Here is a 22,199-nt window from a genome sequence, read left to right as displayed (position 1 = left end):
GTTGAATGTAATTTAAAGATTCATTTGAAGTTAATTACATGTTCTTATAATAATCAACATTTTCATATTGCACAAAACAGATGGTAGGAAAATGCATTTATGACTATTAAGTCCCTGTTGAGGTCTAAGAGATACCAGGGAGATTTCTCTACGAAATGCACACAACTGTTTTCCCTCTCAGGTTCAGGCACTGGAATGGGGCCTTGTAATCACAAAATGTTGAGCTTTTTTTTTTCTGGAACTTGGACCACCTTTGGTACCTGAAACTGGTACCTCAAAACTTGAGTAATGTATCCAAAATCAGTCTGGAAAAATCTTGACTGTAGGAGGCTTGTATCACAATAAGGTGACAATCATCTGTGTCCTGGATGTTTCAATTAATCAAAGTTCCAATCGATCCTTTAACTTTTAAAAGGGATTCCTTAAATGATGGGAGAGTGAATATTCTAGTCTCACAGAACAAAATGCTTTCAGTAACAGTAGCAGTTCACTCAAGATTTGTGTACTGATACTGAGATATTCTGAGCATTTCGCTGCAGAGTACAGTCCTCTTGTTTTCCCCAGTCCAAATCATTGTCAAAAGCACCATGACTTCCAGAGAGGCATGGCCTTAGAATCTCAATACAAGAGCAGACGCAAAAGTTCTAAACTATCATCATCTCATGTTTTTCCACCATGTTCCTTTAGCAAAACAGTTTCAATTACCTGTCCTGATTTCTAGCAGAGATAAAAACCTTCATTTAAAATTTTAAAGGTGACGTTTTGAAGAGTTCATATACTTCTTGTAAAATACCTGAAGCTACTATTCTGAAAGCACTGAACAATGCCAAAGGGATATTTATGTAAGTTAGATCTTTCATCTACGTATTTTTACTCCTGGTTCTAAAACCATAGTTGTGATAGGCATCTATTAGTGTTACAACAAATCTGATCATGACTTATCGCCAAATTCTGCCATGGGAAGCCAGGCTCTCACCTCCCAGTAATCTAGCAAACACTGTGTAAACAACTAGAAAAACATCTGTAAGAAATAAAGAGGAAAAGGGATGCTGACAGCGACATTCATGAATTACAAGCAGGGAGTTCTTAAAGAACTGAAGCTGGAAGTGAAAAGTTCCACAAGCTATAAAAAACTTGCTATCAACCCACTTTTCATTGACTTGACTGGGGATCACATTGGGTCTGTGTTCAGTACAAAGCTGAACGCCTTTTTGCCAGTACAGAACTGTGCTGCTTCTGGTTCACATGGGGGTAAAAAAACAAGGTGTTCTGGCTGTTGTTAGATATCTGGACTTTGTCACTGTCACTGTGTTAAATCAGAGAAATTCCACAATGGAAAGAGTGTACTAATCCTGTGAGGAAGAGCATGTCCATCACTTAACACAATGATGCTGTACACAGAGGAGACAGGCAAAGCTCAACAGAAGGATGACCAGAAACAAGCAGAGAAACTTCACATAAAATTTGTTCCTTCTCTGCATTTCTGTTCAGCCAGTTTAGCATTGTTTGCCCATTTTTTAATTTTAACAGGCTACATGCTGAACAGTCAACTATATTAACAAAGATATTGTTGATTTTTAAGGTTAAATTCAAAAGACAGAAGGAAAACTATCTGGATTATGGGGAGTGGGGTGGGGGGCAGAGGGTTCAATTAATATATTTCCATATCTCTAATAGAACTTCATATTTCCTCCTTTTTAGTGACACCTTCTACATTTAAGGAATACAGATATTTATTTAAATAGTTCTGTAGTATATATTTATTTTACAGAAGATTGTTTCCAGTGGACTAGAGATGAAGCACAACACTGGCAGTTTTCTCAGATCCTAGACCTAAACCTCAGACTTTAGACCTGGTTTGTACTTCTCTTAATGCTATACATATTGAAATGTCATTCTCTACACCTTGAACCACAAATAAAGCTGTACCATCTTAACAACATTATACAGATCTAACTTTTCTTCATGACAGCATGAGATCATCTTGCGAGAAATATTATCATGGACTTTTTAAAAATCTATACAAAATATAGACATTTTGGACATAGTCCCATTCTTTTTCTAATACAGGAAAGATTAAAAATACTTGTCCCAGAATACAGCTATTTTTCAATTTTTCACTCTCCTGTCTCCTTTCTGTAAGCCTCTAACATGAAATACAGAGCTGTACTGGTATAAGAGTTTGGTGGCTGATGCTATAAATCTTACATTCTGGGTTGTCTTCCTGTGTCAAATCCGGGCATGCCATTTTTTCTTCAATACTTTTGGAAGAAACTGCCAAATGTACGAAGTTAGTGCACATGGCCTTTAGTCAGTTTATTCTGACTTCAATAATTACATGGAAGTACTGTCATTAGCAGCCACTTGGTTGCATTCACATCGTTTTCAGAGTGGCATCCTTGCAGTTCATGCAACTATCTTATATTTCTTTACTTTTTTCACACAACACGCCTTTCAAGTTATCATCCTTCATTGTGTTAGTGGGAACAGATACACTCATATTCTGTATCCCTTTTATCTTCAATGAATTTCAAAGGCAAGTGATAATGTTCTATCACACATTATAAATAATTTTTTCACTAACTGCCTCATCATCTTTCCACCAGTGCAAAAGATTTCAGATCTGAAACACCCCTTGTCTGGCCACCTCAACACCTGCAAGACTGAAACGGTCACGAGGAACAACTTTTAGTTGTTCCATGACACTTTGTAAAATTTTATTTAAGTTCAAACAGTTCCCAGGTTAAACTCCCAGTTCTCTCCACAAGTAACACTAGCATAACATCTCCTCTTCAGAGGACTGAGCACCAAGAATTTCTTCACAACATTGTTTTATTATATGGACAATGCCAATCTGGTGCTTTCTACTCTTCACAAGTCTTGTGACACATTAAGCAATGCAGGTGATGAACAGGCAGACATAAAACCAGGAAAAATATTCTCTAGACTATCCAGTAAATCCATGTCTCCAGTCATTACTGCCAAATATAAAGAATAAAGCAGTAAGATAACTCAGCTACCTGCCCCCAATGACTTTCAGATGATTATTTTTGTGAGGGTACTGAAGAGGGCTGTATTGTTGCCTTGGCAAAGAGAAACATTTATTCACATCAAAAAACAACTTGTAATGCCAACCCATTTACCAAAACATATCATCAAGATGATGTCTCAGAAATGAAAAGTTAGCCAGACAACTATAATTACTTCCCTTTATTGTGAAAGCTGTACATTCTCCTTCTGAAATAATATTTCATCTTCAAATTTGCCTCCTTTCTCGCGTAACAGTTTTACTTGTATTCAGAATTTTTGATTCCTTCTCTCCCCACCCCATCCTCCCACCCCAGTGAAGTGGATAGCTTCTGTTGTCAATGCTTCTGAACAGCTTTTTGCTAGGTGACTATCCTATTTGATTGTTTTAGTTGAGGCAAAGGAGAACTCTTTCTTAAACCTATTTGAAAACCTAACCTCTTAATTAAGCACCCTGAGTCATTCAGGCTTGGAAAAGTAGACTTTGGCTGTTCTGGGAAAGGCAGAATCAGAAAATTGTGCTTACAAGGGCCGTGGTGAAAAATCACTGCACAACATCGAATAGTCCTCTTTCTTTCTTTCTTCTTTTTTTTTTTTTTTTTAATCTTTGAGCTCTGCAGCTCAGAACTGTAAGTGTGCAGGAACATGTTTAAATCATTCAAACTACTGAGGGGATCCTGCAGAGAGCGGGTTCCAGTGCTCGGGATCAGGTTGTAGCCACCAGGCTGGGAGACAAGGCTATATCAACACTGTATAAAAGCAAGGTGAGGAACTGAGAAGTTACGGTGGATACGAAGTTGAAAGGCAAGGTGATAACATTGTTTTAAGTCAGAAAAATAAGGAATCAAATATAGCCACAAAGGCTGTTTTGCAGGAAGCCCAGGTTTACTGGTCAGGACTCTCTGCAAGAGCAGAGAATGCAAACTCCAAATGGCTGCTCAAAAAGAGGAGCAAGAGTCAGAACCAGGAATCAGAGAAGGCTGCCCAGCTCACGTATGCAAGCAATAAGCAGACCAAAGCAACAGATGGGTTAAATCTTACACCTGTTTGGATGCAGCAAAACACCCAGCAGATTTACAGACCAGTTCTCATTTTTTTGGGTTAGTCAGGCTCTTTGTTGTCCAAGCTCAAGCCCAGATCATGACAGAAGAGACTGGTTGTCCAGCTGAAACCTAACAGACTAATAGCATCCTTTAAATAAATCATATGACTTTCAGAACTGCTCAGCAAACACTGGTTCTTGTGACTTCATTTTTACTTAAGCATTTACTGAAAATTTTCTTCACCTCCCAACAGAGTTTCTATAGAGTCAAGGTACACACCAAAGCACTGACAGTTGAAAAATGAGTTGCTTTGCATTGTAAGATCCAGTTAACGATAAACAATGCTTGGGACCCCTCTGTAAGCAGCATATAAGTTGCTCATTTTACACCCCCCACCAAATGCAATTGACAATCTATCAACAAATAAAACTCACTTACAACTTTAAAATCCTGGTATATGACATGCATGGATTCAGTAATTGCAGGGGAAAGAAAAGTCAGATTAAAATTTGCGTAACATAAATTTCCTGATTATAGTGGCCAAAAGGAGATTTTCGGATGCTGCAACTGCCCTGGGTGTTTTACCCAGCGTATTAAGTGCTGAGAAGAACAGCATCTGACAGGATAGGAAGAGATGTAGTTCTGTTCTCTGGATCTCAGTTAACTGCTTTGTTCTGCCCAGAAACCTCTGAGAGGTGGCACTGTCACAGCTTGTAAGCTGCCTGCCCTTCATGGCCTGACTTTTCGTAGAAGCAAAAACATGTCTATCAGGACTGTTATCATGACTGCCTCAATGAAATTATTCCATTTAGACTCTCTTGTCCTCCTGGAAACAAATGTTATGAGCATGAACTGCATGTAGGTGTGGTTACACCTACACAGATACTAATCATGGATCAAACTACATAGATGAAACATCAGAAGTCAGGACTTTGTATAAACACAGATGTTTAATGCATAGAGAGATGACTGGTAGAGTAATTGTCTGCTGATAATCTCTGTTAGTTTGACGTAATAATGTAAGGCTTTATTTTAGGCTCAAGCCACAAGTACAGAATAACCTCAGACTTATTTAGCCAGCTTTTAGACCAAAGCAGAAAAAGGCAGGAATCATAATCTGCTAGTTCATTACGACAACATAGGGGACAGAAAGCAATCTCTGTACCATAGACTGACAAAAGATAACTTTGAGATGGAGTAATGAGACTACAACATATTTCGAAGACACACCTGGGTTTGAACAAAATAATTATTTTCAGCAGTGTTTTAAAATTGCATCCCCAGCTTCAATCAAGTGCATCTTGATGTAACAGGAATACAGCTCAGAGGAACTGGAGCGACAAAGTGCTAAAGAATGTTTTACATAAGAGAATCACAGCATGAGAAGACTTGCTAAGAACTCCGCTGGCAGGACTCAAGAAAGAGCTGAGCAACTTTAATAACATCAAGGTAAATGAAAGCAGAATTTTAAAAAAAAGAGGCAGAAGAGGAAAAGAAAGACCAATGTAATAGAAATCTTGTCTGACTACAAAGGCTGAAGAGATTAAAGGCAAAAGGAACTTCATGTGTTTTCTACCTTCTTGTTTTTGGGCTCAGATGCACTGGCACATCTCTGCAAATGTCAGAGAGTCAGAAAGCAAATCAAAAGAAACAGCTCTGATCTGAGGAGTGAAAGGGAATACATCTGCCAAGGGTGTAATGTGGCACATCAGGCCACCCAGATAATGAGGGGCAGCAGATGAGAAGGAGGACAAATTATATCAGCTCCTAAATGAGAAGGCTGATGGCAGAGATGGGTCTGTTTTGCTGGGGCTTTCATTAGGAATCATTTGTGTAGCTGCACTTTGGGCCTCAGCTTTGGTTGTCTCTTTGCTGTGCAGAACGAGTGCTGTTGGATATGAGATTTCAGGGAGCTAATCTCCAGTTTGCAGCCATGGGTGACCAAGTCCTCTCCTCAAACCATTTCCAGAAAGCTTGCAAAACACTTCTTTTTTTGCTGTTGCTTGCAAAAAATAAAAATTAAAAAAAAAAAAAAGTCCATTTTTGTCTATATTTTCCTAGAACTTCAGAGAATATTGTGAAGTTAAATAAAATTGCATAAGTGTCTTGTGAACTGTATCTAAAAATATTGATTTATCTTTTAAGATTGTTAACTGGTTCAAGAATTTCTTCTGATATCCAAGGATTTTTGTCTTTAAATTGTACCAAGTAAGCAAGTTATATTCATACATAAATTTAATGACAAATACAACTTTTCTGATGAGGTTAAAAAGGGAAATGAACACATGAATTGACGGAAGTCTAAATAAGCTTATGAGATTTCATCAAAAAGCTTTAGACAGCAAGTTCCAAATGGAAGTTTGGGAGAAATGTGGATCAGTGTAAATATTCTGACGAATAAACAAACGGGTTAACAGATTGAGTTGAAAACAGCATAAAAAGGAATGGCTGTGGTCCCTGCTGTTTATGCTTCAGCAACATTTTAAGTGTTTACTGTAAAATAAAAATAAGATGGATGTATAAGCAAGAAGAACTTGTTGACTTGTAGGAAATATAGAATTAATCCTGTAATGCTGCTGCAGGTGTTTTTCTCATTTAATTTTGTGGTTTGCTTCCACAAACATTCATGCAACTACTTTTACTGTGCAAAGTGAATTTCATCACTTGCTGCTAGTATTCAGAGAGGAAACTTCACATTTACTCGTGAACACTCAGACTATTCAAAGGGCTGAAGGAGTTAAAAAGCATCATCTGACAATTTACAGCTAATTCATGAAACTAAAATAGATAAATAATAAAAGCAGAAAAATATTAAATATTTTTATTACAAATACATTTGGTGCATTAATTTAGAAACTGGAAATTGCTACGTTTGTCATTAAGAACAAGTTCTTCACTGGCTAATCATCACTTACAAACACCATGACAACAGGACAAGAAAAAAGATGCATTGAGTCAGGTAATGATCAAGCACCAGCATAACATTTTGATCAGTGCTTGGACTAGCTCTACTGTTTGATTTTCTCCAGAAAATTAGGTTATTTTCTCATGAACTTCTGTATTATTCTGCTACCTAGTTTCACTCTGAGCTACAAATGGAAATATTGGGAAAAAAAAGCATACTTGAAAACAAAGCCATGAATGAGGTTGTTTCTGTTCAGTTTCCTGTTTCAAAGCCAGCCAGGGATGACAAGAAGCTCAAAGGAAAGTCTGTTCTAATGAGATTTCTCCTCCAAAGACTTTTGGATGCACTTGGATACACATTTGAACCCTTCAGTGTTTATCTGATCAGAAATGAATTGCTGGGCAATCCTCATATGCTCATGGGTCCAAGTCATGACCTGGAATGTCTTGTGCTATAATAGAAGCGATAAAGCAACAAAACTAATAGCTTTATCAGAGCTAAAAGGCTGAAACTGAACAAGAGAAACACAAGATAATTAATTGGAGCACAGTAACTTTTTCAGGGTGCTTGGCATCATATGTCAAATTCTATTGCAAGGCATTTCCACCAAAGCAAAAGATCGATGTATTTCACATAAATAAAGGTGCAATTGCTGTTTATCTGGACACATCCGCATCAATGCTGGCTTTCACTTGAGGATACAAAATCGAGATGGCAACAGAACGGCAGAGAAACTTTCATTTGAGTGGGCCAGGGCAGAGTAAATTGATGGAAATACACAGTTTTGCACAAAGCAAAAGGATTTGCTGGCTGACAGCTTTTAAGCACAGCTGCTTTCTGTGCACTAGGGAATTGTCCACTTTGCTCTTGCTTCAGTATGCTGCTACTTTAGTCATTTAAATATCTGTCCAAGACTGTAAACATTTGTGAATGAAATAGTCTAGAAACACACTGCCTGAACCCAGTTTTCCCCTCTCAGAAGAGGAATAAGCTACAACACGAGTGCAACCTGTTAACCGAGGTCCCTGTAATATCATGGAGACATAAGTCTTATACTCAGCTCAAGTCTGCTCTCATTCTGATCCTAAAGCTTCAGCTGAAAAGAACTGTGGGAAATTCAGATTATTATGGATGGCGATTTTGGGGACTAGTGTAGGTTGAGAGAGAAAGAAAGTTTGAGGGAAATACAACTTCGGTTTTACAGGCTTACCAACACTCAAGCACAAGTTTGTTCAAGGAATAATGGTTGTGAAGAGTGAGGAAGATTTCTACATCACCTGTTTTCTGTTCTGAATAACAGTAGGGAATAACACATAGCAGCAGAGAAACATACAGCAGCAACCCTAGACTGTGGAGCTGAAATGCAGTTCCCATGGAGACAAGTACAGTTACTTAGTAATTGAGAAAGTAGGAGCCTTTCTCCTGTCACATTTGCTTTAAAATTTTAGCCACTATATTGTATTATCAGCCTTCTTGTTTTTTAAAAAGTTAACATGGTTCAAATCATTGCAATTCTGGTCTTTACAATACAAGAACTCAGATTAAAAAACAACAATGCCAAGAACCAGCGAGATATTATTATAATATCATCCCATATTTTATCCTAATGAAAGAGGTGGTTTAAGAGATTTAGGGGTAGGCAGAGGGTTGGTCAGCACACATGTGGATCAGTCATTCTGTCCTGCCTGCTGTTTGGCTACACTTCGGGTGAAGTGATTTTAAGACTTGACTCCATCACTGCTCCCTCACTGAAATGAACGGAGGAAAACAATCAAGGGCAGAATTTGCTTAACTGCTTGCAAAGCCCAATGGCTCTCTGCAAAGAAATGCAGGGCTACATCAAGCACAAAAAAATGAAAGACCCAGTACTGTTTGTCTTGTCCATGTACTTGCAGCATTCTTGCAGGTACATACAATCCCTTTGCTCTCTACCACAACCCTTTCCATTATTATCAACTTTACCTTCCTGAACAGTATTCTGTGTTTTCTGAGCCAAAGACAGGGTGTTTTGTCAGCAATTCTGCATTTCTGGAGTAGACTGGGATTGGTAGTATTTGCATAGATTTGTTTGGCAAAATATTACCATATGTTACTTTAAAGATAGTAGTTTTCCATTTATTTCACACACACACACACACATTGCTTTCCAGAAGGTTTTGAAGCCAAGAGTAGAAGTATATGGTTCTCAGTGCTGATCTCTTATCTTCATTAATTAGAAATAGAAAAAAAAATCCAAAAGAAAAATAATCCAGACATACTATTTCAATTTTTACATTAATTTCTTTCCATCATTCCTATCATTTGGAAATATTGCCATGAATAAGTTTCCTATCAGATGTAGTTATGAAAGCAGCTATTTCTAATCACTATCATGAACTACTTCAAATTAAAATTATAATTTACCATCACTAGTATTTGCACTGAAATTCGGTTTCTGCTACCAATATAAGGGATAAAAACACAAAGTCACCTAAATCATAGACGAATCCTTTGGGCATCTGAACACAACACACATGAACCCACTGACTGTGAATAAGCTTCAGAGCAAGAATTACTCACAGAAATGAGCCATGAAGGAATCAGAGAAACTTATCTACTTCAGAAACTTTTAAACATAAAGGGTGAGAGATTCTCTGAATAGCGTATTCATTTTAACTGAACATGCAGAGAAGAAAGGCTCTGCAGAAGATCAGTTGAAGGTCTGGGTCCTTAATTAGCTCAATGGCTTTTTGCACAGAGATGAGCAAGGGCCAGAAGGATGCCAGATGGGAGCAGTGCCCAGGCAGGTGACACCATTAGTGTGTGACAATATAAAATGCAGAACCAAGTCAAACAGCTGTGGGATTGATCACAAAGAATAAAGGCAACATCGGGAAGGAAGAACTGCAAGTCCTGATGTTGGACATGAAACTGGATGGTTATAAACATTAAGGAAAACATAAAAGCACAGTAAGCATGACCAGACATTTCAGTGAATAGGATGGGCTGTTCAGAAAAGATGGAGAGGGCACCAACGCAACAAACAGTGATATGAATAAACAAATTCGGTTCATGTCAAATGAGAGGCAGAGACATGCAAGTCAAGAATCAGAAATGTGGTGGCTTAATTTAATAGATGGGGGAAAGTGATACTGGCAACTACAAGGCCCGATCAGCAAAAATATGAAAGAATGAATACTGGTAAATATAAAACACAGTGAAGGATAGTGGAATCATATTTGTTAAGGTGACTGATTTTCTAGGGATATTAGGTAAAATCTAATCCATCAGACTTAAGGAAAGCATTCTATATGATCTCATGAAAAATTAGCACTTACCGTGAAGAAGATATGATGTGGTTCTGAACCGTAAGACTAAAGTTGTTGGGGTTTTTTTTAAACCTAGAAAAACCTTGGTGGTTTTAGGTTCCAAAAGCATTGAACGGAGATGTGCTTCCAGGCTCTGTACCAGAACTACAAATTTGCTATGAAATGGGGAATCATCACTTACAAACAAACAAACAAACAAAAAAGTACAACAGTCAGGAAGTGTTAGCTCATCACTGATCACTGTAGATATCAAGAAATGTGACTCTGAGGATAACAAACTTAGTTTCAGGATATGTACAAGGCAAAGTATTTCCAGTGAAACTGAATGGTATACAATTGCATTGTACAAGCCAACAGCAGAATAATGTGATTCTACTCATTCTTGTTCAAGAAAAAATAATTTAAACTGGAACAAAGAGTGTTCCTGAAGGGAAATGAGCAGTTATTTTAAGAAACGGTAACTGTTTGCCAAAGCAAAGTGTGGGCTGATGGAGGGTATGACTGCTCTCTGTAAATATAAAGAGGAGTGAAATTAATTATTTATGCTAAAAAACAAAAACAAAAACCTAATAAAAATACATACAAGCCAGCAACAAATACAGACATTCTTATCTTCAAAACAGAGAGGTTCTGGAACAATTAGAAATTGATAGGAGTACCAGAAAAAATGCCTAAGTTTACAATAGAGCTAATATATGACAACCATTTTGTGATGGGACTTCAAAGACCCAAGCACCTGCTCTTTGCCCTTGTTCAGGTGTGCCTCACCTCTCTCACATTGCTCCACACTAACTTCTCAACAGCTTCCCAACTGATGTACCATCAAGTGGGCAGGTGCTCCCTCACATCCAGCCTGGGCCAAATGCAGTGACTGCCCATCTCAGTCCTGTGATGAGGAGCCTCTCATCATGCAAACAACCTTCTTTCAGTGCCCCCTTAGACGTATTTTAAAATATATGTCCAAATATAAGGAATTAATAACTAGTTGTTGTATAGAAATCAGTTTACAGTTGCACATATGCTAGAGATTTAGTGTTTCTCTTACTTGAGTGTAAGCAGGGAAAGGACTAAACTGGAATCAATACTACATTTGCTGTGTTCCTCATTAGAGCCACCAGAACCCAAGGTGGGACAGATGTTTCTATCAAACACCACAGAAACATGAAATTTGAATGTTTGGAAGAACACAAATTCACCTGTTCTCAAAGAGCAGGTTCTGACCTGTAACCGCAAGGGTATTTCTGCAGCTGAGGGGCTGTGGTGTGCAGCTGAGCAGTTTGGGTCCCTCCCACTAGAAGACTTCACACTACTCACCACTCAGAGTACAGTGAAATTGAGACTGATGATCGTCTGCTAACTTCAATGATTCGGTGACAGCACCCTTGAAATCCTTATTATCTGTTTTCTGGAACATTAACTGGATTGACTTATATCCCAAACTGCCATAGTGGTCAAAGAAGCCCCTCTCATGGCTGTTATAAAGAGTTGCACTGAATTCTTGCTCATTATTCCTTGTGAAAGGAAACCACTACATGTGGATTATTACAAATATTTTTCTGTTAAGGCAGCTCTGCTTGAGTCATTGTCTGTGGCTGGGGAAATGCTGTAGATCTCTAAGCAGCTCTATAAAAAAATCTCCTTAGAAATAAGGCTCCTTAGTACTGGGAGAACGTGACTTGCAGATTTCTGTTCCACGTATCCTTCCCGCCAAGCGGGCATGGGGTAAGTAACCTCAGCCAACACTGGGGGAGATCTTTCTCTCTTCAGTAAGCAGTATTAAGCACATTCACGTTAGCAGTGAGGTCTATAGGAATCTAGTGTGTTCAGACGATGTAATCTGCAGGAAGAAATGGAGACTGCAAACCTCAAGAGAAAAACAAACTGATTAAAGGCAGAAACCACAAAAACCCAGTCAGTATCACAAGTGTCTCCAAGAGTTTCCTTAGCCAGGCTTAGTTTCTCCCAGCAGCTGCCATCTGTAGATCTCGAATGACACTGACTTGTGTGTATGATCCTTTTCCACTGGATTATGTACTGACTCAAACAGGTGAGATGATGTCAAAAAATGTTTTCTAGAAGTTGTGTCCCAGTCTTTGATGCCTGATGTCCTGGTCAGATAAATTAACAGTTTCAGTCTTTATTTCGTCCCCATTCAATGTGTTGATCTCATTTACAATACAAGATACATGCATTAAGTTATACTGAGCCTCATCCAGAAGTGATCAAAGAGCATTATCTGTCAACATTTTCTCTGATGAGTCAAGAATTCCACAAAGTAGAAAAAGAAAAACTTCATTTTTTTCTAGACCGTAGTATAAATACATTGTCTTCACCTTTTTTTTTCCAATGAGGTAAGAGATTCCCTGTAATGATTTCAAGAACATTATTCTCTTGCTAGAAACCCAAATCCTTATAGTGGTTTAAACCCACCCAGCAACTAAGCACCACGCAGCTGCTTGCTCACTCTCCCTGACATGGGATGTGAGCAAGAATGAGAAGGGTAAAAATGAGAAAACTCATGGGTTGAGATGAAGACAGTTTAATAGGTAAAGCAAAAGTCTCATATGCAAGCAAAGCAAAACAAAGAATTCATTCACTACTTCCCATCAGCAGGCAGGTGTTCAGCTCTCTCCAGGACAGCAGGGCTGCATCACATGTAAGAGTTACGTGGGAAGACAAACTCCATCACTCTGAATGTCCATTCCCTTCCTTCTTCTTTCCCCAGCTTCATATGCTGAGCATGATGTCATATGGTATGGAATATCCCTTTGGCCAGTTGGGTTCAGTTGTCTTGGCTGTGTCCCCTTCCAACCATTTATGCACTCCCCACCTTCTCGTTGGCAGGCCCCTATGAGAAGCTGAAAAGTCCTTGACTGCTTAAACATCAGTGTGTCATCAACATTATTCTCATATGAAATCCAAAACACAGCACTATACAGTAGGAAGAAAATTAACTCTATCACAGCTGAAATCAGGACATCCTGAAAGATACAACTGTGACAGATAACCCAAAAAAATGAAGTATTCCCCTTAAAAGAAGCAAAATATATTTAAAATAATCTGTGTTATGATAAGACTAGCTTGTAATGCAGTTGGAAGAAAAGTTGTTTTGTATCTTGCACTTTTACTGTCTTATTACTGCATCATGCATCTATTGGTATTTGATGCTTTTCTTAAAGCTTCAATTTCTAGAGGCCTCAAATCCCTAAGGCTTTCTAGAGAATAAAAAACAGTGTGTTTTTTATGAGATGAATTTCCATGAGGATTCACGATACTAAGAATCTTAATTTGCTGCAGTAAATCAAGATTCGCATTTTGGGGCTGGCACGTCAGCCCACTATTTCAGGATCCAGGCACCTCTTTCCTGTATTAATATTAATATCTCCCTCCACCCACTGACATAATACTGTTTCTCCATTTCCTCCATCCTATCACAGTTGAGTTGCTGCACAGAAAGGCTGCGAGAGGCCTCTCACTGTTTCACTATGCTGTTAAAAAGAGTATTCACCCTCTATCTACAGTCATCTCTTAGGGAATGTTTTTTCAACGTAAGTCGATCTTCTCTGTGTGTTAGCACAGAGAAAAACAGGGATGTATAACCATGCAAGGTAAGTATGGAGAGGAATGCAGAAACTCTTTGGAATAACCATATTCAGAAAGGGTTTCAGGCCATCATGGCCATCCCCATATTGAGGGTTCTTAGAATTGTGTGTTCGTGGCAGAATATTCCAGGTCCAGAAATGTGCAAAATCAAAGTCCTGAAGCCCCTGAAAATTATTTCAAAATTATTTTCCGTTGTCCTCTCACCTTCTAAACAATTTCACCCAGCACCAGCTGCAGCTGTCACTTAAAACGTGAAAGAGTGCCCATGTGTTTGCATATTCCATACCTTCTACATACAGCAGAAACACCACTTAATAACAACATTGAGCTCTGTAAAATTCTTACCTAGTTGAACAATTAATTTAATTAAATTGAAATTTAATACAAATAGTCTTTACTGGGAAATAAGCTGTGCTGATTTATTTGGTGGTTCCCAATTCCACAATTCCCATTGCACAACAATTTTTCCTGATCATGACCCTTTCCAACTTAATTGGAGGGTGAAAAAATATGTGAAAATTATATTAACTGAAAGGCATTTTCAAAGGCAGTTAGTGCTAATGAGTCCAACGAAAAAAACTATAGCCAGCTATAGAAGTAAAATAGCATGACACTTAACCCTTTGCTAAGGCTTGTAATTAGCAGGAAGGTCATGCTTAGTATTAATGAGGTAGGGTTTGTCTTTCATTGAGATTAAGTTTAACAAGAGAAGCAGCCTAGACTAGGGAGGAACAGTTGCTAAGTACCATCCAGAGCAACACAGAGAGGCAGGTGAAAAATACTCCACTCAGTAAATATTAATGTAAACACCATTACCTACAGAAACCTATGGCATGGGGATACCTCTGGGAGTTTTAAAGGCACATGAATTATTAAGGAGGCAAAATCCTTGAGCTTGTCATCTGAAGATATTTGAGCACTCTTAAAATTCTACAATCTATTTTCTGCCAGGAATACATAAATGCATAAAGTGGAGGTAAAATATGGGGAGTTCTTCCCTTGTACTGATGCAATCAGCAGATCAAAGCCTTGACACAGCACCCAAGCAACCCAAATGGCACAGTGTAGTCTGATGAAGAACATCACAGACTACTGTCCTTGGCCTCACAATGACCCTTCAGCATCTAGGAAAATATTTTATATTCATGAGAATGCTACTTTTTAAACTATTTGCATAGTATCTTGACTCTTTCACAGACTCAAAAAATCCTCTTGAGAGAAGGGAAATGTTATTAAAATGAACGCTATAGATCATCTCTCTCTCTTATATTATTGTTACTTACTTCACCAACTAGATGGGAATGGATTTGAACTTTCTTTCTGGAGTGCTGAAAAGGAGGTAACATACTCACTGCTCACCAGCCCTGCAAAAGCAACTGGGAACCTTCAGCTGGCTTTGGGTACTAATTTTCGTGACCTGTGCTACACTCACAGTCCCAATTCTCATTGCATCATGAAGTGTAGAGCTTGACTTTTATAACTAAGCGTATTTCTGGGATAGGGCAATGGAAAACACAGACTTCATTCTTACTCCTCTTCTGCAAGAACTACTCTCTGTTCTTGCATATCAGCTAGTGCACATTTCCACACGGGTGCATGCAGAGCAGCACGTCTGGTGTGAGGCTCTCCCCACACCACAAAGGCACATCACTGAAAGTAGTGTTTAAAGCAAGTATGGTTTGGGGGCAGGAATTCTTCTTGCCATACCTCGTCTGTCACTACAGTATTCAGGGGAGCTTTGAATTGTCTTGGTTTGTTCTCCTTGCTCTCCACACCATGAAGTATACACTAGGACCTCATCCTCACAGACACTGGCCTTGTCACCCACTTCAGAATTAATGGAGTTGTCAACAGGGAAAATGAAGAAGATGTGGTTTGATTAGAAATATCAACAACAGCTTCTGAGGTACCGGATGGTGTCTGGCCAAGTGGTTCTTTGTCTGTCTCCCTGTTTTGGTACCTTGATTCTCTTCAGTGAGCACTGTAACTTGGCAGTTGCTCAAGAATCCTGAATCATTTCCAAATACTAAATATTATTATTAAGCAGCAAGTATGACATCAAATATAGCCTCCCACTCTCCAAATCCCATCCAGACTGAGATAAAACTTCTCAACATGGATCTTGAGAAGACTTGAGTATGTGTAATCTTCAGGAAACAGCCATCAGTTCCTAAAGCTCTCAGATCAACCTTTTCATTCGTCCATTAACAACAATTTTTTTGTCCAACAATACTCCAGAAAGCCCTGTGAGCAACAGACAACTTTGAATAAAGAATAATGCCACATGTATATGCCTGGGCCTGCCACAAGTACTGCCAGATACCTGTCACAATCAGATCTCTGAAAATCCTCCCCATTTTTCCAGTACAGAAAATTGTACCTGTCACTACCTAACATGATTACTGAAATCTATCATGCTTGAGAAACTGCTTCTCTCCAGCAGTTAGCAGACAAGACTCTCTTTTAATGCAGGTTAATGTGATAATAATCCATTTGTTAACAGCAGTAATTGACCAATTGTGAGAAAATATGCTTTATTCAATGAGTAATGTCAGGAAGACAGAGTGCCCAGAAACCTGCTGGCACTGCTCTTCATATTTTTGCTGTCTGTGGTAGTGGGTATGGTAAGCAGTTGCTTCCAATGACAAACTGCTGTCAGAGCACATCATCCCACACAGCAGAGCTGGACTCTGGCAAGCTAAATAAGTTCTCTCTGTGTCCCCATGTGTTAAAACTTCATATATGAACTCCCTTGCTCACGAGATTCACTAGTTTAACAGAAGAGATGGGTTTTGCAAGCAGACCAGCAATTCCTATATATTAAGCAATAGACAAAAGCCTTTAGGGCTCTGTCGTATCTTTCCTTGAGGTTCTGAAAAGGCTAAAACATAACCTGGAGTCCCAAATTATAAGAGGATGGGGGAAGAGCCAAGTATTTACGTTAAAAATTCCCCAAACATTCTCATGTCCTCAAAAGAGAAAATTTCCTGCCCCAGTTTTCCACCAAAAACTAACAAAATGTGCTTCAATGGAATTTCATTATTTTTATCCTTCCTCCCCATCCAACATTTTTCTTGCACTCCTATTTGTGGCTGAATGCCACAGATTAAATAGCATTCAGACTTTGTTTTGTTGCTTTGTTATCACTTTTCTATACCCTTATTTGATAGTAAAGCTTTTCAGAGGGTTAAGTCTTGAAATGCCACTAAGAAAGAAAAAAATAAATAAACAGAAAGCATTCAGTTGTTTGCTTCCACCAGCAAAAAACACGGAAAAAAAGACAACAGGGATGAAGGTAAAAGAATCTCTAGTTTTAAAACCTAACTGGAAGGCATGGATGAGAGAAGGAAGATAAACATTTGAGGAAAGTTTTGCAAATATACTTTAAACATCTGTGTCAACTTTAGATATTACAAAGGCAGTAATGACTCCAGGTACAGTCAAAACCAAGGTAGGGCTCTGAAAAGGCGTAACCAGGTAGGAGGCACATAGTAGCACATCTAGGTAATGACCCTCAATTTGAAAGTTTTATGATATTTACATAAGAACAAATTCATCCTTTCAGATACTCCCAACAAAACAAGATTATTGTAATTCCTATTCTTACAGCAGGAATTAAATTCGCCATGGCACAGAATGAATTACCATCATTCCATATTTTTACTGAAATTCGATTATAAAAATCAATTTGAGCTCCCATTTACCTTCTTGTTTACAACCCTTCTGGAAACATAATTCATCATTCACAGTCACTCACTGGATTCCAGGAAAGAATACTGGGTTTCTTTTAGAGTATGCATATCAATATATGCGTAATGGTATATAATGGAAATATGGCTCTGAATTGAGGCAGTTGAATTCAAGTTAAAAACCTACTCAACATAATTACACCCTAAAAATAAACAAACCAGTTTCCCAGTTTAATTCTGAAAAGTGTCAGTTTTAAACTAATCCCTTTTGGAGATATTGATAATAGATCTTAATGTTTCCCAAGGAACAATGAACGGTTTGTAATTGAATTTTTATTAAGCTGTTACCAAGTCCCATGCTAATTAAATCCAAGCATCAATAGCAATTCCTCCAAAGTAAGATCTGAAAACATAAATAATGTTGTAAAATCAGTAAATACCATTGTGTTACCCGGAAACAAGATGAGCCAAAAACACAGAGGGAGAACTAAGGAAGTGAGAAATAGAGGGAAATTCTGTATGCCTGTCTTTCTCATGTAGATTTGTTCAATATTTTATAATGTCTGCCGAATTTTGCACGTATTTCACATCAACAAATCTCCTCTTCATGTAAGCGTTAAGAGCTGGCAACTGAGGTGCCTCCTGTGAGCAAAGGGCTTGTGAGGGAACCTTTTCTCTGGGGCTGAGGTGAAAAAAAATATAATGAGAGACGAGGCAGAGTCTGTGGTGCCACACGCTCCTCTCCCCATGCCCAGGCAGACCTTGCTCCAGCTGTGCCAGGAGTCAGTGACAAAACTCTGAGTGACAGCAACAGGAGAGCCAGAGACTTGTCAAGAGCAGAATGTTAGGTGTGTGCATGTCAGGGTTTGGGTGTGTGTGTGGGAAAGTTTAATAGACAGCTCACATCATAAACAAACACAGAGGGACTTTTGAATCTTCCTCTCCTTTCCTTGCAATATATTAACGTCTTGTTATCAGTACAATCCCTAGGGATCTAATCAAGCTGGAGATCTACTATATCGAGTATTTATATGGTAAGAGAGAATCCCGGGAGATCTTAAAATTTAAAAATACAAGGAAGGAAAAAAGCAAGGAAAAACTGTTTAGCATCATATTTTGGAGCTCAGTTAATGCCAGAAGATTCCCAGCAGCATCACTGGTATTTGCTCATCCACATCCTAGCAGACAAATTAGCCATGCTAATTTTATAAACAGAAAGTGAAGGGCAAAAAGGCTGAAGAAATTATCCAAGCTCACATAAGAAGTTGCAGAGGAAGTACTAAATAAATCCCTCTATAACAAGAACAGTTCTTCAGGTGTTCAAGAAATACTTCTCTCTTAGGAACAGTTCAGCTTCCACATTTATTAGAGTGTGCCAGTGAGACCAAAATATTGAATCTGAGTGTCTGGTCAGGTATACTATGACCAGGCATCCCAATGAGAGATCATGCTGTATATTCAAGTAACAGGAGATGCTAAAACATTCTGCCCTGAAATGAGGAGGCAAAAAACACAACACTAAACAAAAAAACAAAAACAAACAAACAAACAAAACAAAAAAAAACACATCACAAAGCCAAAATGTTGCTTTTTTTTTTTCTTTTTAGCAGAAGAATGTTGAAAAGTCTGTGTGTGAGCTGACAGCCATAGAAAAATTTTCCATTCCTTTATGTAGCCAAAACCAGATGGTGTCATCAGCCATCCAAGCTTTTCTAAACAGGATGGCATACAGTCTTCTTAATGCATTGCTTTATAGTCTCTACTGACCTTCTCCCAGACACAAATAATCCATGCTGAAGAATCATTTCTTATATGAACCATATTTAATCAATAACAAAACTAGTTTCAGTCCTCACTCAGATCACTCAGAAGTTTGTCTCTGCCCCAGTTCTCCTGACAAGCGTAGAGGTTTGGAGAGCTGCACTCAGGGAAAGGGGGGGGGGAAATTAGAGGGGGGGAGAAAACCAGAAAAGAAACTGGGCTTTACTTCAGATTCATGTTCCTGTATGTCCTTCAGGTTGATTTCCCTCGATAACCTATCACAGCAACAACACAGAGGCCAGAGACATCACACCATTGCTAAAGACCAGCCCTATTTCACACCGTGAGGAGCAACATCCTCCAGTGAGACCCACTGAACCACAGCACAGAGAACTGGCCAAAATAATAGATTTAATTTGCATGTACAGAAGTGCCTCTAAATAACCAATCATATAAAAGTAATCTTATTTCTTAATACTCCACTGAAACAGTTTTTAAGAGACACAAATAAGGCCAAGACCTTATCTACTTACAGGCCATAGCAACCCATTAATGCCTCTGATCTGGACATCAAAGCTGAGAACAAGAATAGGGACATCCCAAGCTGTTTCCTTTCTCTGAAGCAGCAGATGCATTGTCCCTGCTCCATGTCTGCAGGTAACTAATTCCCAAAGGGGAGTCAGCAGACAATCCTGAAGACCAAAGAAGTATTTCAGTCATTTAACATGAGTAATGATATTGGCTTTAAGTTCTTCTCATGTTGTTACTCATCTTAAAAATTCTGATGCTACTCAGTTCACTTCTAATCAGACAGTGGAAGTGCAGAGGCCTCTTTGCATATTATGGAACAGTCAGAATAGAAAAGCATAAATTCTAAGAAATGAATGCAATAACACACTTGGAATAGGTGCAAAGCTTCAGCAGGAAACTTTGCTTCTCATACATGCTACAAGCCAATGATTTTACACTCTTGCAACTATCCTGTGGGCTTCATGATTATACATGCCTGCCTCTTGGAGAGGCAAAATGCCGGTGATCACCTGATTTGTTCTCTCCAGCCTTTGTGAAAGGCAGTGCCTCTGCAGCCCTCCCAGTGCCACACTAGGCAGCTGCTGGGAGCCTGACAGAAACCAGCATCCTCACACAGAGGAAGGTGCTGCTGACACACACATCTTGCTCGCACAAGAGGCAGCAGCTTCCAGCTCTCAGTGACCTCCAGGACTGTGATCGCTGCTCCTGGGTTTCCAAGATCACAGTATCTGCTGTACCTCGATTCTGTAAAAGGCACAGGATCCCACAGAGCTTGTAGGAATATTCTTCTCTGACTACCAGACATTTTTGGTACATAAAAAGCCAAAAGTAATGGTGGCAGTGCACGAATACATGAAAATGAAAGCTAATTGCAACAAAAGAAAGAGTCTTTGCTCACTGTTCAACCTGCTACTTCTCTGTGCATAATGAAGAAAATATAGATTCTCAAACTAACAAACCTGGTATTTAATATTAGCAAAGGAGTGGTATAGTCTTCTTCTGAAGTATCTGATGGTTTTAGCCTGCTTTTTACTTTTTAGCTGTATGTTTTCTTGGCTTTGTATTTTTAAAGTAAGTTCCAAGAGCTCCAGCAATCTTCTTTCTTTGAACTGTATTCTGCTTTGTTCTGAATGCCAGTGCATTTCTAGGCATTATTCTATGTTTATTCTACGCATATGTTTGTTCATTCTGTTGGCTTGGTATGTAATGAGGTTGTTGGAAATTGGGCTTTTTTTTTTTAGCATCATTAGGTTTTATGATTTCTACAAGTTCCACATATCAAAACATTCACCCTGATATTAAAATGCACAGAACAATATCCAACAATTAATTCTGGCTCCCAAAGTGACCATGCAGACACCATGAAATAAGGCTAATGAAGGGAACATATTCTTCCAGTGCTGACCTTTCTATCACATTTTGCCTTTTAAAAGAAGAAAAATGTTTCTGGCCCTTTCCAATGCCACATACTCTGGTAAAGTAGAGAATAAATAGACACATGCACCACATTTACACACACTCATATGCCCACTGAAAAACAGGCAACTTAAACCAAAAAATCACCTTTGTGTCCAAACACCAGGTAGTCCCTCGAGAAACAAGAATCATCCCAAGATGACAGTAAAAGAAAGAAGCAGTTATTAGAGCAACAACTCTTCACAAAAGGTAATCCTGAGACACAGCTTTCCAGCCTGCGCATTTTTGCAGGCATATAAAACACTTCCCTCAGCAGTTGCAGGGTAAGGATCCAAAGTCGCAGCCACCCCAAATGCACTGGTGCATGGGGCTCGGTTGAAATTTAGACTTACTTTACTCCTGGCATGTTCCTCCACGCCCTGGGTGATGCATTTGGAATAAATCTGTATATGGAGTCATGCTGTGGTGGGGAGGACAAAGCTGTATGCAGCAGGAGGGTGTGCGCTTTCCCAAGGGAGCTGCAGGCATCACAGCTCTCTTCCTCCACCAGGACCACCAGTGCCAGGAGGATCTGGAGAGCAGAGGACAGAACCAACCACCTGTTACACAGTGTCAAATGAGGAAGAGTGGCCACAGCAGCTGTGTAGAAAAATATTTGAGATATACATGCAACAGGCAGGAACATGGAGGGGGAAAGAAATGTAAAGTTCACACTGAGTGTGTGAGACTGGCTAAGCCAGAACCAAGGAGTGTGGCAAAAGGCCAGCTGAAAGGTGTGCTAACTCCTAAGGACACAGGAAGAGTGTGGGAGTGTGTTGCAGGCAACTCATGGCAAGAACATTGTCATGGGGGCAAAAAGACCTAATTAAAAACATTTTTAAATATTTCAAAGGGTATTTAGGAAGAAATTTGAACA

General features: G+C 38.9%; 1 long non-coding RNA gene across 1 annotated transcript in view; it reads right to left on the bottom strand.

Moving 5' to 3' along the window:
- LOC139828018 (uncharacterized) overlaps positions 1-21,828 on the bottom strand; it is an 85,779-nt gene extending 63,951 nt beyond the window's left edge. Inside the window, exon 1 of the long non-coding RNA XR_011739183.1 lies at positions 21,676-21,828. This is a non-coding gene — a long non-coding RNA (uncharacterized lncRNA). The remainder of the gene's footprint in view (positions 1-21,675) is intronic.
- Positions 21,829-22,199: the final 371 nt, after the last annotated feature.

This window comes from Patagioenas fasciata, chromosome 5, assembly GCF_037038585.1.
Source record: "Patagioenas fasciata isolate bPatFas1 chromosome 5, bPatFas1.hap1, whole genome shotgun sequence".
Taxonomy (NCBI): Eukaryota; Metazoa; Chordata; class Aves; order Columbiformes; family Columbidae; genus Patagioenas; species Patagioenas fasciata.
This window is presented reverse-complemented; position numbering and strand designations above follow the sequence as displayed.